This window comes from Tursiops truncatus, chromosome 3, assembly GCF_011762595.2.
Source record: "Tursiops truncatus isolate mTurTru1 chromosome 3, mTurTru1.mat.Y, whole genome shotgun sequence".
NCBI classification, from domain to species: domain Eukaryota; kingdom Metazoa; phylum Chordata; class Mammalia; order Artiodactyla; family Delphinidae; genus Tursiops; species Tursiops truncatus.
Window position 1 is genome coordinate 31,768,649 of NC_047036.1, and position 13,045 is coordinate 31,781,693.

General features: G+C 40.1%; 1 long non-coding RNA gene across 3 annotated transcripts in view; it reads right to left on the bottom strand.

Moving 5' to 3' along the window:
- The window catches only part of LOC141278268 (uncharacterized), a 283,972-nt gene that overhangs the window by 167,149 nt on the left and 103,778 nt on the right, over positions 1-13,045 (bottom strand). For all 3 annotated transcript variants that reach the window (XR_012330658.1, XR_012330656.1, XR_012330657.1), the window contains one exon: positions 9,913-10,033. This is a non-coding gene — a long non-coding RNA (uncharacterized lncRNA). The remainder of the gene's footprint in view (positions 1-9,912; positions 10,034-13,045) is intronic.

Here is a 13,045-nt window from a genome sequence, read left to right on the forward strand (position 1 = left end):
TCTGTTGAAGAATTTTCTAGCTATGAAAGGATGAATTCATTTCTAATTTTATCAAGTGGTAGTTTGTAGACTGCTTAGCAAGGCCATTAGCCATACTGAACCATATGTTTAACAACTTCTGTGGGGCAACAAGACATTTTTATGTATTGAGTGAGATGTCAGTATCAGTATCATTATCCTCATTTTACACATGAGAAATTAGTTGGCCAAATTCACAGAGTAAATATCCGACAAAGAAGAAATGTGAACTCGGGTATTTCTTTTACCTGCTTCTAAGACCACACTTGTCCATGGCGCCCCACTGGCTCTCAGCTTCCTAGCCTGACATTCGGGGCCTTCAACCATCTGGCTCTCTCCTGCCTTTCACATCTTCTTTTCCGATAGCCAGGGTATACCCGGGGTAAGAGGCAAAATACATAATAATCAACACAGCAGGCACCACCTAACAATAGACAGTTGGAAAGGTCCACATTTCAGCCCTGCGCATGCCCATGCAAATTCCACCCGCTACCCTGAGGATGCCTGCCATCCTACTTGGATTCATACTGTCCCCTTGACCTTGTCATTCATCCCAACCCCACTCCCCATGTACTTTTAAGTCAAGGGCTGCTTTGAGCCACTCTTAGGTTTCCTGTTTGTGCTTGATCAATCTATAGCAAAGTTCTCTTTCTGCTAATTGGGTTTCTTCCACTCTCCAACAGTTAAAGAGACAGTTAAAAGGTAACTTATTAACGTTTATGTGTGTGTTTCTCACCTACAAGGCTAAAGCTTGAAAGCCACATCCCCGTCTGATTCACCTTGAATTCCCCAGAGTATCTGACCCCACACCATCCCACCTGGTCGGTAGCACTTGATACATATTACATATTTGTGACTAAATGGGCAAATATTCCTTTTTTATGAAACAGAGTGTTACATCTTGATTATCAGGCAGCATCCTCCAATTTGCCATACACTTAATGTATCCCCGATATACAGTTTCAAGCCACATGTAACAATTTTCAGAAGTAAGTTCTTTGATATCTCTGAGTTATCTCTAAAGCAGAGCTGTGGAATTCAAAACAAAATAGCAGAACAAAAACATCCTATTACTAAGTCCCAAATGTTCTTATCCTGTTGCCATATTTTTTGTTTACTGACTACAACTGATGGTGTAAATTAATACTTGATGTCTTCTTGAGAGAATTACATTCACTGGATTATTCAACCTTGGATTCCCCAAAACAGGATGTTTGCAAGTAGGCAGGGATTCCTAAATTGAGATAAGAGAACATGGAAGGGTGATGTCCACTGAAAAATGTAAGGTACTATGCCTGCTTTCCATAAATTTGTAATTTCTTTGGGTCAACTACACATGGAGAAATGATAACAAGACCTATCTTGGTGCCTAGGTTCAAATAAGTAGTAAGCTCTTGGGCTGGGAAGGAAAGGCTGCAGAAGGAGTTCAGATCTGAGCTGGGTCTTGAAAAATGTTGAGAATCTGTGGGAGGAGATTAAAGGTCTATATGAGAGGGCTAAGGGTTAGACACCAGAAAGAGTTTAGGATCAGAGAGAACCTGATTCCTCTGGGTGAGATTTTCTACACACTCTTCTCTCTGTGCCAGCCTGAGTCTTGGCGCCTTTGCTCCCTTATTCCCCATTGAACAGCACCATCGCTTCCTCCCACTGTTGCTACTTTCTCAGCCCTCATGGGAGATGGAGATTGGCTGTGTGTGGCAGGGACTGCTAGTCAACGCAGTGTCCGTCCTCCCTTCTTTTCTGGAAATAAAACTTAGTGCTGACCAAGGAGATATAAACAGAAGTGTTGTGCACCTTCTGGAAAATGTCCTTAAAGGGAAGTGGCTTATCCCACCCTCACCCACATCCCCTCATCTCATCTCCTTCCTGCCAACTGGAATGCAGATGCTGTTGCTAAGGGTTATCGAGCAATAACATTGACCAAGCCGGGGTCCCTGACAACTTGGAGTGCCTGGCAGCACTGGACTGTTCCCAGACTTCTTTTATGTGAGAAAGAAAAAAAACACTGTTAAATTTTTTGTCCTTTGGATTTTCTTGTTTTTATCATTTGAAGCTGAACGGGATGTTAATTTTACACTCTACAACTGGCGCAGACTCCACACAAGAAAAATGACTCTGGGTCTAACAGAAGGAAGAATTATTGCTCTAATTAGAAGTTACAGAAATGGAAATTAAAACCAGGAGAGGCCATTTTGTCTGCTAAATTCTAAAAAAGAAAAATGATAAAATTCAATGATGATAAGTCTTCAGGGAAATAGGTAGGCTGAAGACAGTGTTATAAATTGCTACAACCCTTCTAGAAAACACTGGACACTTAGCTCACTTGCCTCAAGTATGTTTCTATACTATTAACCAGTGATCCAATTCTTAAAAGATTGGAAAATGTATCAGTCAATGAACTCAAAAGTAAAAATTTATAGAGATGATGATAGCAGAGTTATCTTAATAGCAGAAAACCAAAATTGCCTAAATAAGGTACTACAGGGCACTGGTAAATGATGACATATTAATTTGAGGGACAATCATTTAAAACAACGTATGACAAATACCATAAAATAACTTGCAAACATACATGTAAAATAATGTTAAATTAAAAAAAAATACTTCAGGAAACTGAATATACCTTGGGACAGCACCTGTCAAATTATGGCTGTTTGCCCAGTCTTGTGCCTTCAATCAAGTTGAACCCACGCACATAACATCCAGTGAGAACGGAGTATCCCAGATGGGATCCGGTGCAAATTCCCAGTCTCTCTCTGTGTTGTTACCCTTCCTGTTCTTGCAGAAATGATTCCTTCCCGTTCTTTTTCTGAAACTTACTTGTTCATGAATTTGGGGTTTGGGGTTTTACAAGGTGGTTTCCAGTGGCATATCTCAGGTGGAACATCTTCTAAGAATCTTAGGGTATTGTTCCATGGCAGCCAAACATGCTCAAAGTAGAGAGATTCCAGTCTCAGAAAGAATTATCGATGTGGCTTGGAACATGCAGTGGACATAAGTTACAATAATACACCTAGGACATTTTAAAGAGAGTTGTACTAAAACAAGAAAACAAAAACAAAAACCATAGTAACATTCTGGAAGAGGCGAAACTATGGAGACAGTAGAAAGATCAGTGGTTGCCAGGGCTTGTTGGGGATGAACAGGCAGAGCACAGAGGCTTTCTAGGGCACTGAAAATACTCTGTATGATGCCATAGTGAAGGAGATGTATCATTATACATTTGTCCAAACCCATGAATGAACCCTATGTAACTGTGGACTCTGGGTGATGAAGATGTGTTAACGGAGGTTCAGTGATTGTAACAAATGTACCATCTGCGGGGGAAATGTTGATAATGGGGGGCTACGCATGTGTGAGGGCAGGGATATATGGGAAATCTCTGCACTTCCCCCTCAATTTTGCCGTGAACTGAAAACTGCTTTAATAAAGTCTTAATTAAAAACAAACGAACAACAAAACCATAGCCAGCTTGGAGTAAAAGGGTCTGAGATTTCACAAATTGCAAAATGGCCTTTGAGCCCCCAACTTCCTTTTTTTTGAGTAAGAGGTAGGCTCAGAAAGCTACTCAGGGGCCAACACAGGCTGCTTCTTTTGGAAAAGGAAGGTTGTCTCAGAAGGTAAAGCCAAGAGCTGGACAGAGGTGCCAAGAGCAATGGAGAACAATGGATTGGGAAACTACTCCCGGGGAGCAGATCTGGGTCCTGCTATCAGAATAGGGAAACTTGGCAACATGTGCCTGGCACAGTTCCAGAATTCTTAGGAGTCAGTGTGTCTATGTGTTTTCCTTTAATTCCCTTTTTGAATGGAAATATTTACTGCAATTGTCCTGTCTCTGGCTTGCACTGTTTGTTGAGTGTGTGCACAGCATATAACTTGTCTCTTTCATTTACAGGTTTCTGGATCCAAAAAAGTCACAGCCAAGGAACTGCCTCATCCTCACTTGAACTTGATAGAAATCACAAGACTCTAGACTCTGAGCCTAACACTATAGTTAAATGAGACTTGGGGGGGCGGGGGTTCAGAGAAAGACAGTAGAATTTGCACACGAAAGGAGCATAAATAATTGGAATTAGGGGGAAGGCTATAGTCTACTTTTGTAGTCATGGGCACCAGTGATTTACGCCATTAAATAGCCCCTTCCCACATTGGCTTTAGGTTTGGCCAGTGACTTGCTTTGGTCAATGGGACATCCGCAAATGTAGTGCAAGCAGCAATTTGAAGTTTGCTTGTTGGGGCTTGCCCTCTCTTGTTGATTCTATAGAGCCCTTCCACCACCATTTGAAGAAGCCCAGGCTGACCTACTGGAGGATGAGAGAGCACGTGGAGAGAGGCCCCAAGCTGTCCCAGCCGTCCCAACTGAGGTCTCAAAGATGTGAGTGAGCCCCACTCCAGCCCAGCTGGTCCGGACTAGAAGAAACATTTACTTATCCCATAGAATCATATTTGTTGTGTTAAAGCCGTAAAGTTTTAAGGTGGCTTTTTAATCAACTAATACAGGAAGGCTCAAGCTGGGGTAAATCCAGCATATGGAAGATGGGGGAGGTGAATCTGAAGAGGAGAAATCTCTGGGAAGAATGGGCCTAGTGTGTGGACAGTTTCCCAAGAGAAGCTAAAGCAGGTTCACTGAGGGAGATCATACTATGGTGAACGAGGAACCAAGGAGAAAATGCCAGAAGTTAAGTCCAATGGGAAAGTTGAGGATGGAAAAGAACATGAGCAATAAATTTGGACATTTGTGGGATTAAGAAGAGGCAAAGTGGTGGGAGGAATGAGTGGGTCAGGACAAGTGATTCAGAAATAAAGCCTTGAACAAGAGTGAGCTGTAGGTCTTCTTTCTATGAAGTAGCTAACCGGTAATTAGCATAGTGTGCAATAGAAATACTGAATCAGAATCTCTGAGGGTGTGATCCTGGAATCTGCATGCTTAGCAAACTCCCATTCCCCCAAACATAACCAAGGATGATCGGTGATTCTCCAATGTAGGTGCACATTAGAATCATCTGGGAAACCTAAATATATATATATATAGATAGATAGATAGATAGATAGATAGATGAATGCCTAGGCCCTGCTGCACAGGAATTCAATCTGAATCTTTGGAAGTAGCATACAGGTGATTAGATTATGGGGTAGAGGAAGACTCTGGAAGAGATGATGTAATCCCTAAACCAACAGCCCCTAAAGTTTCTGAGAAACGAATAATAAATTCAGAATCTCTCTGAATCTCCTCATTTTCATATATTTTGTGATTGATCTAAACTGCTATTAAACTCAAAGAGCAGTGTTAGGAATTTGGTGACTAATGGCTATTTCTGAGTCAAACATGAAATAGCACTTATTTTCATGATGTAATAAACATCAAGTGAACATTTACTCAGACCCAGTGAACCAGTGAATGTAATTATTTGAACAGAGTCTAAAATCAAGTTATCTATGAAAACATATTTTGCTTAAATTTGTTGCACAAAATTTCAAGATTTTGGTAGAAATGTTTAAACTACTAAAAAAAATTTTGGTATTATAAATGAGTAAAATTAGCCTGATGTTTAAGATAATAAAGAGTAGCTGGGAGTTGTGACAAATCAAATTTGTGGGGATGGGAAAACCTTTATGCCAGCCAAACATAAAAATGATTGAAGGTCAATTTAGCTTACAGGCTGTCAGTCTATGAACCTCTGAGTCATAATAGAAACTGTTATAATACAGAAGTAAACATAATTATGGAATTATAATAATTAAGGGGTCAGGAAAAGTTTTAAACAAGGGGTGACCATGGAAACATTTTAAAGGCTGAGGATTTTTTTCATTTTTTAAAAGTTAATTTAAAAAATGTTAAACTTTTCATCTTGAAATGATTTCACTTGCAAGCATGTTATAAACATACTACAAAGACTTCCTGTGTGCTCTTCACCCAGATTCTCCAAAAGTTAACATCCACCATAACCTCTGCACAAAGATTAAAATCAGGAAATTTTCTCTAATACGATACTGTTGTCTTTTACAAATACCACCGATTGTCCCACTAATGTCCTTTTTCTGGTTCAAGACCTAATCCAGGATCACACTTTGTATTTGGTTGTTATGTCTCCTTAGTTTCATTTAATCTCGAGTCGGTTTTTTTTTTGTCTTTCATTATCTTGACATTTCTGAAGCGTGTTGGTCAGTTATTTTGTAGAATGGCCCTCGATTTGGGTTTGCCTGATGTTTGCTCACAATTTAAGTTCAGGTTTTTCATTTTTGGAATAAATAATGCAGAGTGGTGCTATATCCATCTGAGTGCATCATCACCAAAGACAAATGATGATGACTTGGACCATTATACTGATGAAAACTTTGATCACTAAATTAAGGTGGTACCTGCCATCTTTCTGTATAATAATGTTATTATTTCCCCTTTGTAATTAATAAGAAACTTTGGGGGAGTTTCTTTGAGATTATGCAAATATCCTGTTTCTCATTATACTTTGTCCACTGGTTTTAGCATTTATTGATAAATCTTGCTTGAAACAATTATCACTGTGGTGTTTAACAAATGTTTGACATTATTCCTTCTACATTTATTAGTTGGACTATTTCTTCTCTCCCATTTATCTGTTTGTTTGTTTATATCAGTATAGTTTGTGGATTCTTATTTTATTCTATGATTTATAATCCATTACTAGTGTTATTTATTTTGTTATTCAAATTGTCTCAGATTTGATAGTTGGGAGCTCCTTCAAGTAGGCTCCTGTGCCCTTTTGACATATTCCCATCATTTCTTTTTTAATACTTCCTTATTTTTGGCCTCATGAGACATTTCCTGACTATCTTACACTTTCTCTGCCTAGAATCAGCCATTTCACCACGGAACTTTTATTGGAGAATAGTGTTCAGAAACCAAGATCTGAGCAATTAGTGTGTTTATTATTACTGGCATTGCTTCTAGGCTCTCTCTGCAGATTGAGCTAGGAAATAAATGTGTGAACACAGAGGCATATATTTATGTCTATTTCTACACGCATCTACAGATTAAAAGCCATGAGTCTATGTTGATAACCTCCCGTGCTAATCCGACACTACATTCACTCTAGTCTTTCCCCTTTCTTTATTTATAACTTATTTTCCTGACCATGAGAAACCTGGTTCTCATTTTCCATAATATAGTAACTTATTTGCTCAATCCTAGGATACACATTAAGTGGTTTTAGACAGTCTACCCCTTTGACTATGCAATACCTACATACACCCATCTTCCCACACATGCATTTTTTAAAGTCTTCATTCATACCTACATACAGTACACTCATTCTGTCCCCCAAAAGAGACAACTAAAGTATCATCCAATTACTACATCTAGTTCCAAGTCCAAGACTTCTGGGTGATATAAAAACTTTTTCTTTCAGTCTGGGTGTAGCTCTTCATGCTTCATTAAAACAAATGTATCAGTCACCAACACATTCAATATATAATAGTAGAGAAAGAATATGGGTAACTTCAATTAAAGAAATCTCAATTATAAAAGAGGAGAATTGGCAAAACACACACTCGCATGAACACAGGCACACACTGGCAAATAATACATAAAAGACATAATTCCCCTGGGATGGGTATGTGACCTGGGGATGAGAACATGACTTAAACAGTCTAATCAGGGGGAGTCTAAGGACTCTGGCTTGGAAATGCTGGTACTAAGGATTTTCTTCCTTGTTCTTAGCATCATGGTCTGATAATGCTTTGTCAGTGGAGGAGTAGTTAATCAATCAATCTGGCAGCCTCTGGTTTTCTTCTTTTGGAGGCTTTTCTTTGTTCACTGACATATCTAGAGAAGTTTCCCTTTCCAGGGGCTGCATAATTTTAGCATCCCCTTCTCTGTGTGTGTGACTTCAAAGAGTCTGAGATTGCCATAGGGTTTGAGCAGTCATAGACTGTGGTTGTCCAGGATTGAGATGTCTTTGGTAATACAGCTCCTTTATAGGTTTAGTTATCATCAAGATATTTGACTAGTCACTTCTGCAGGCTAGAAACCATGGACAGAATGCTTGTCTCTGGTTGTATTTGAGTTTAGGAAGTTCTATTGTCTAACAGCAGGCCTCTGTTGTATTACCATCCCCTTAGACCTCAATGTAATGGCTGCAACTTTTATCCTGGCTTCTGCTTCCAGACAGTTTCTGACAATAGCTTGGAGTGGAATGATGTGTTGCCTGTCCTTGATTCCATCACAGCTGCACTTGCTTGTTTTGTCAGGTGGGGACTGTTTCACAGGAAGTATTTAAGAGTGACCTAAGTGGACAGACTTGTCTTTTGCCCCAGCTTTACCTCTTGTCTTTACCTGTATGAACCTTAACTTAGAGTCGAGTATTTGGTCTTTGTAACACTGCTAGATTCCAGTAATTTTTCTTCCAGTCACACCCGGAGAGGGTCTTCTAAGCAAAACCATACTTTCTTTCTTCTGCTTTCAGACAGGTCACTTCATCCTAAGATTGTTGCTTTAACTATTTACAATAGCCAGGACATGGAAGCAACCTAAATGTCCATCAACAGATGAATGGATAAAGAAGATGTGGCACATATATTTACAATGGAATATTACCCAGCCACAAAAAGGAACTTAACTGAGTTATCTGTAGTGAGGTGGATGGACTGTCATACAGAGTGAAGTAAGTCAGAAAGAGAAAAAGAAATACCGTATGCTAACACATATATATGGAATCTAAAAAAACAAAAAACAAGGAAGAAAAAAATGGTCAGAAGAATCTAGGGGCAAGATGGGAATAAAGATGCAGACCTACTAGAGAATGGACTTGAGGACATGGGAAGGGGGAAGGGTAAGCTAGGACAAAGTGAGAGAGTGGCATGGACATATATACACTACCAAATGTAAAACAGATAGCTAGTGGGAAGCAGCACATAGCACAGGGAGATCAGCTCAGTGCTTTGTGTCCATCTAGATGGTTGGGATAGGGAGGGTGGGAGGGAGGTGCAAGAGGGAGGAGATATGAGGACATATGTATATGTATAACTGATTCACTTTGTTATAAAGCAGAAACTAACACACCATTGTAAAGCAATTATACTCCAATAAAGATGTTAAAAAAAAAAAGAAATGAAATTGAGTTTTTTGTAGTGAGGTGGATGGACCTGAGTCTGTCATACAAAGTGAAGTAAGTCAGAAAGAAAAAAACAAATATCGTATGCTAACACATATATATGGAATCTAAAAAAAAAAGTAGTTCTGATGAACCTAGGGGCAGGACAGGAATAAAGATGCAGACGTAGAGAATGGACTTGAGGACACTGGGAGGGGGAAGTGTAAGATGGGACGAAGTGAGAGAGTTGCACTGACATATATACACTGCTAAATGTAAAATAGCTAGCTAGTGGGAAGCAGCCGCATAGCACAGGGAGATCAGCTTGGTGCTCTGTGACCACCTAGAGGGGTGGGATAGGGAGCGTGGGAGGGAGACACAAGAGGGACGGGATATGGGAATATATGTATACATATAGCTGATTCACTTTGTTATACAGCAGAAACTAACACAACACTGTAAAGCAATTATACTCCAGTAAAGATGTTTAAAAAAAAAAAAAAGATTGTTGCTTTACTGTAGGACCTCACTGTAATCCCAGGTCCTAGATTTTTCCTACCATTTTCCCTGATGTGCCTTACAGGCACAGGCCTGAGTCCCGGCAGGCCACTGCTCTTCAATCATCACCTCTGCTCAGACAAGTCCACGTTTTAGGTTTGTGTTTACTGCACCCTACTCCTGGAACAAAATTCTGTATCCTTTATGAATTCTCTGGTTCAAGAAACAGAAAAGTTGGTTCAAATTAGCTTAAGCAATACAGTAAAAGAATTTATTCACTTTTATCACCTGAAGTTCAGAGATAAGGCAAACCTCAGAGTCAGCTTACCTCCCAGTGGGATCCACTCACTGCCCCCTTCTCTTCTTGTCGGCTCCATTCTTAAGCTCCTTCCATTTTAGTGGCAAAATGGCTCCAACAGTCTCTGTCTTTATATCTTCATCCTCTGATTCTGAGAGGAAAAGCACAAAAAACAATGCTCAGGATTGCACACCAGAGTCCCAAGATTTACCCGACTGGACTGTTTAGCTTAGGTAGCTCCCCCAAACCAACGGGGAGTTGAATATGTTTGGCTAAGTCAATCAGTACCCATCCCATGGGTGGTATTCGGCAACAGTAGACATCAAATTGAAAACAGCATACCATTAGGAAGGGGAAAGTGGACTCTGGGTAGACAACCAATAATAATCCATTACCAGCCCTCTTAAAATAAACTTACTACCAAGCCTTTTAAAAATAACTTCATGTGATCTTTTTTTTTTAAGAGAGCATGAATCTGTGTTTGAAATTGTCTTATTTATTGTATGTCTCTCTTTGAAGAATCTCAGGCTCCGTGAGAACATTGACTTTATCTATCTTGTTCATTTCACTCATAATTCAATGGCTGGCATTCAGCAAATATTTGCTTAAATGAATGAATGAATGCATTGTGTTTATCTTGCATCTCTGAGACTTTAACAGCATAATGTCCCAAACCTCTAGGGCATGAATACTTTATTTGAGATGCTTGGGCTTAAAGCTTCACAGCTGGTAAGTGAATGGCCAAAGCCTGAACTGGGGCTGGCTGACCCCACATATCGTGCATTTCTGACCATTCCAAGCTGCTCTCCTGTGATGAAATAAGCCCTCAGTTTTAGCACAGCTGTGTTCAGAATACATGTAGGAAATATATAAAATATGTTGACAGCTGATGTCCAAATAATAATTTGGAAGAGTGAGAGGAGTCTACAACTGGCATGAATTGATATTTCTTTTTCTGATCTGGAGTTATCAACATGCTCTGAGTTAAAATCATATCCTGCCTAATAGTACATGAAAGAATGGGGTTGATCTGTTGTTAATCCCCTTTCATTTTCCTATGGCAATAACATAAGGCACATTATAATTTTGTTTATTGCATGTTGCTTCTGTTGAAGATAGCAGAGAGGTCCGATCAACAGAGAAAAGTACTAATACTAATTGATGGTTTACTATGAGCTAGGTACTTCATTCATTCATCATTTACTCATTCATTTACATCTTTTCGTTCTTATTCATTCATTGAATATTTATTGAACACCTTCCAAGTGGCAGGCATCATGCTAGGGGCTAGGGTACAACATTTAGCACAGTCTAGGGAAACACTGTAGTGCATCGATTCAGATAATGAACTCTGGAGTCAGCAAGATCTGAGTTCAACTCCTGGCTCTGCTGTGGTCTGTGAGATCCTGAGCATACAGTTAACTTATCTGTGTCTTATATGCTTCATTGCATGAAATCGTTCTTTGACTCACATGGAGTTGTTTTGTGAGGCTTGAGTGAGATAAAATAAATGTTGTATTTGCTGTGTCTGTCACATAGTAGTTGCTCAGTTCAATGTTATTTTAAATTACCAGATGGTCCCTATCCTCAAGTTGCTTACAATGAGTGGAGAAAACAGACATAAGTCTTTACACTTAGTTTTCCCCCAAATACTCTGACATTAGTGTCATCTTTCCTGTTTTATAAGCAAGACAATGAGAATAGTTTGTCCAAGCCCTCAGTTAACGAGTAAGTGAGGCAGAATCCAAAATTCAAAGATGTCTGAGTCTGAAGCCACGTTCTCTCCAATTGTCTGGATGAGATATTGAGAGACAGTTCTTCTAGTCCTGATTTCTTCTAGTCCTGAACCCTGAAGAACCCAGTTCTTCAGGGTTCTCAACCCTGAAGAGCTTTTATAAAGCACCAAATGCCGGGACCCTGTTGCAATTCAATGATATCAGAATATCAGCATCAAGGCTGACTAGGCATTGAGTATTTTCAAAATCTCAGAAGATTTTAATGGGCAGCCAGCGTTGAGGCACATTCAACTCTCTCAAGACTCTTCCATCCTTGACAGTCTGATCCTTCTATATATGGCAGCAATTGTCAGGATGAGATCAGCCCGGTAGAAGCAGGGACATTCCAGGACTTTCCTCCACTGGGGCCCCATGGTCACCACTGTGTACTTTAAGGGAAAGGCCGGTGTTGGTAGAGCTCCCTTTGCCTAAGGCCACCGCCATGGGGTTATAAGACACAGCAGAGTATCCATGTGGCACACCCGGCAGCTGGGTGAGTGCTGCTGCAGGACACTGGTGAGAGCTCAAGCTCCCTCTTCAATGTTGGTATGACTACAGCATCCTTCACACATGGAGCAAGGAGCAGCCTGGGAAATGTCCCAAATAAATGCAGCTGTTCTTTGTTTCTGGAGAGGATGCCAATAATCTTTTGTTCCTTGGGGTTCTCAAGAATGAAATTCTGTGCATAGCTATAAAAACAAACAAAGCCCTAGGGATAAAGATAAGTATCATTCTAACCGATACGTCATATAGACGCTTATTTAAGTTAATTAACCACAACAGGTATTTTGATCTATATGCTCCCAGACTTTATATTGAGTTATTCAATGAAGGGAAGAAGAAGAGTTTATCAGCCACTGGATGCCCTCTGGGACATTTTAGTCAAAGTCAAAGCTTCTGCATCTGCCTAAACTGGGGTCATTTCAGGAACTCATCCCAGAGTCTGGTCCATGTCAATCCAGCCTGCCCACTCTCTGATTCCCTCCTCATAGCAGTTCTGTGGGATGCATGGTCAGGTACCACTGTGCTCATTTCACAGGGTTGGAAACGGATACTTAGAAGGTTAAGCGACTCACTCAATGACTAGGAAATGCATATCCTCCATTCAAGCATACATCTCTGGATTCTAAATTCTCAGGCTATTCAACTGAGTCAGGAGGAAATTACACGACTCAGGCACATCACAGACCGAGAAACCAACCAACCAAATGAAAGCAGAGACGTACTAGTTAAAACACTGGCATCGGATTCTGATTATTGGTTACTGACATGTTACGGCTTTAACTACTTTACTCCCGCTCTGGGAAACAAGAAGAGCATGTATCGGGTCAGCAGGTGGGACCCAGACTCTGGCTGGGTCAGATCTTCCTCCTTTCTTGTTACCTCAC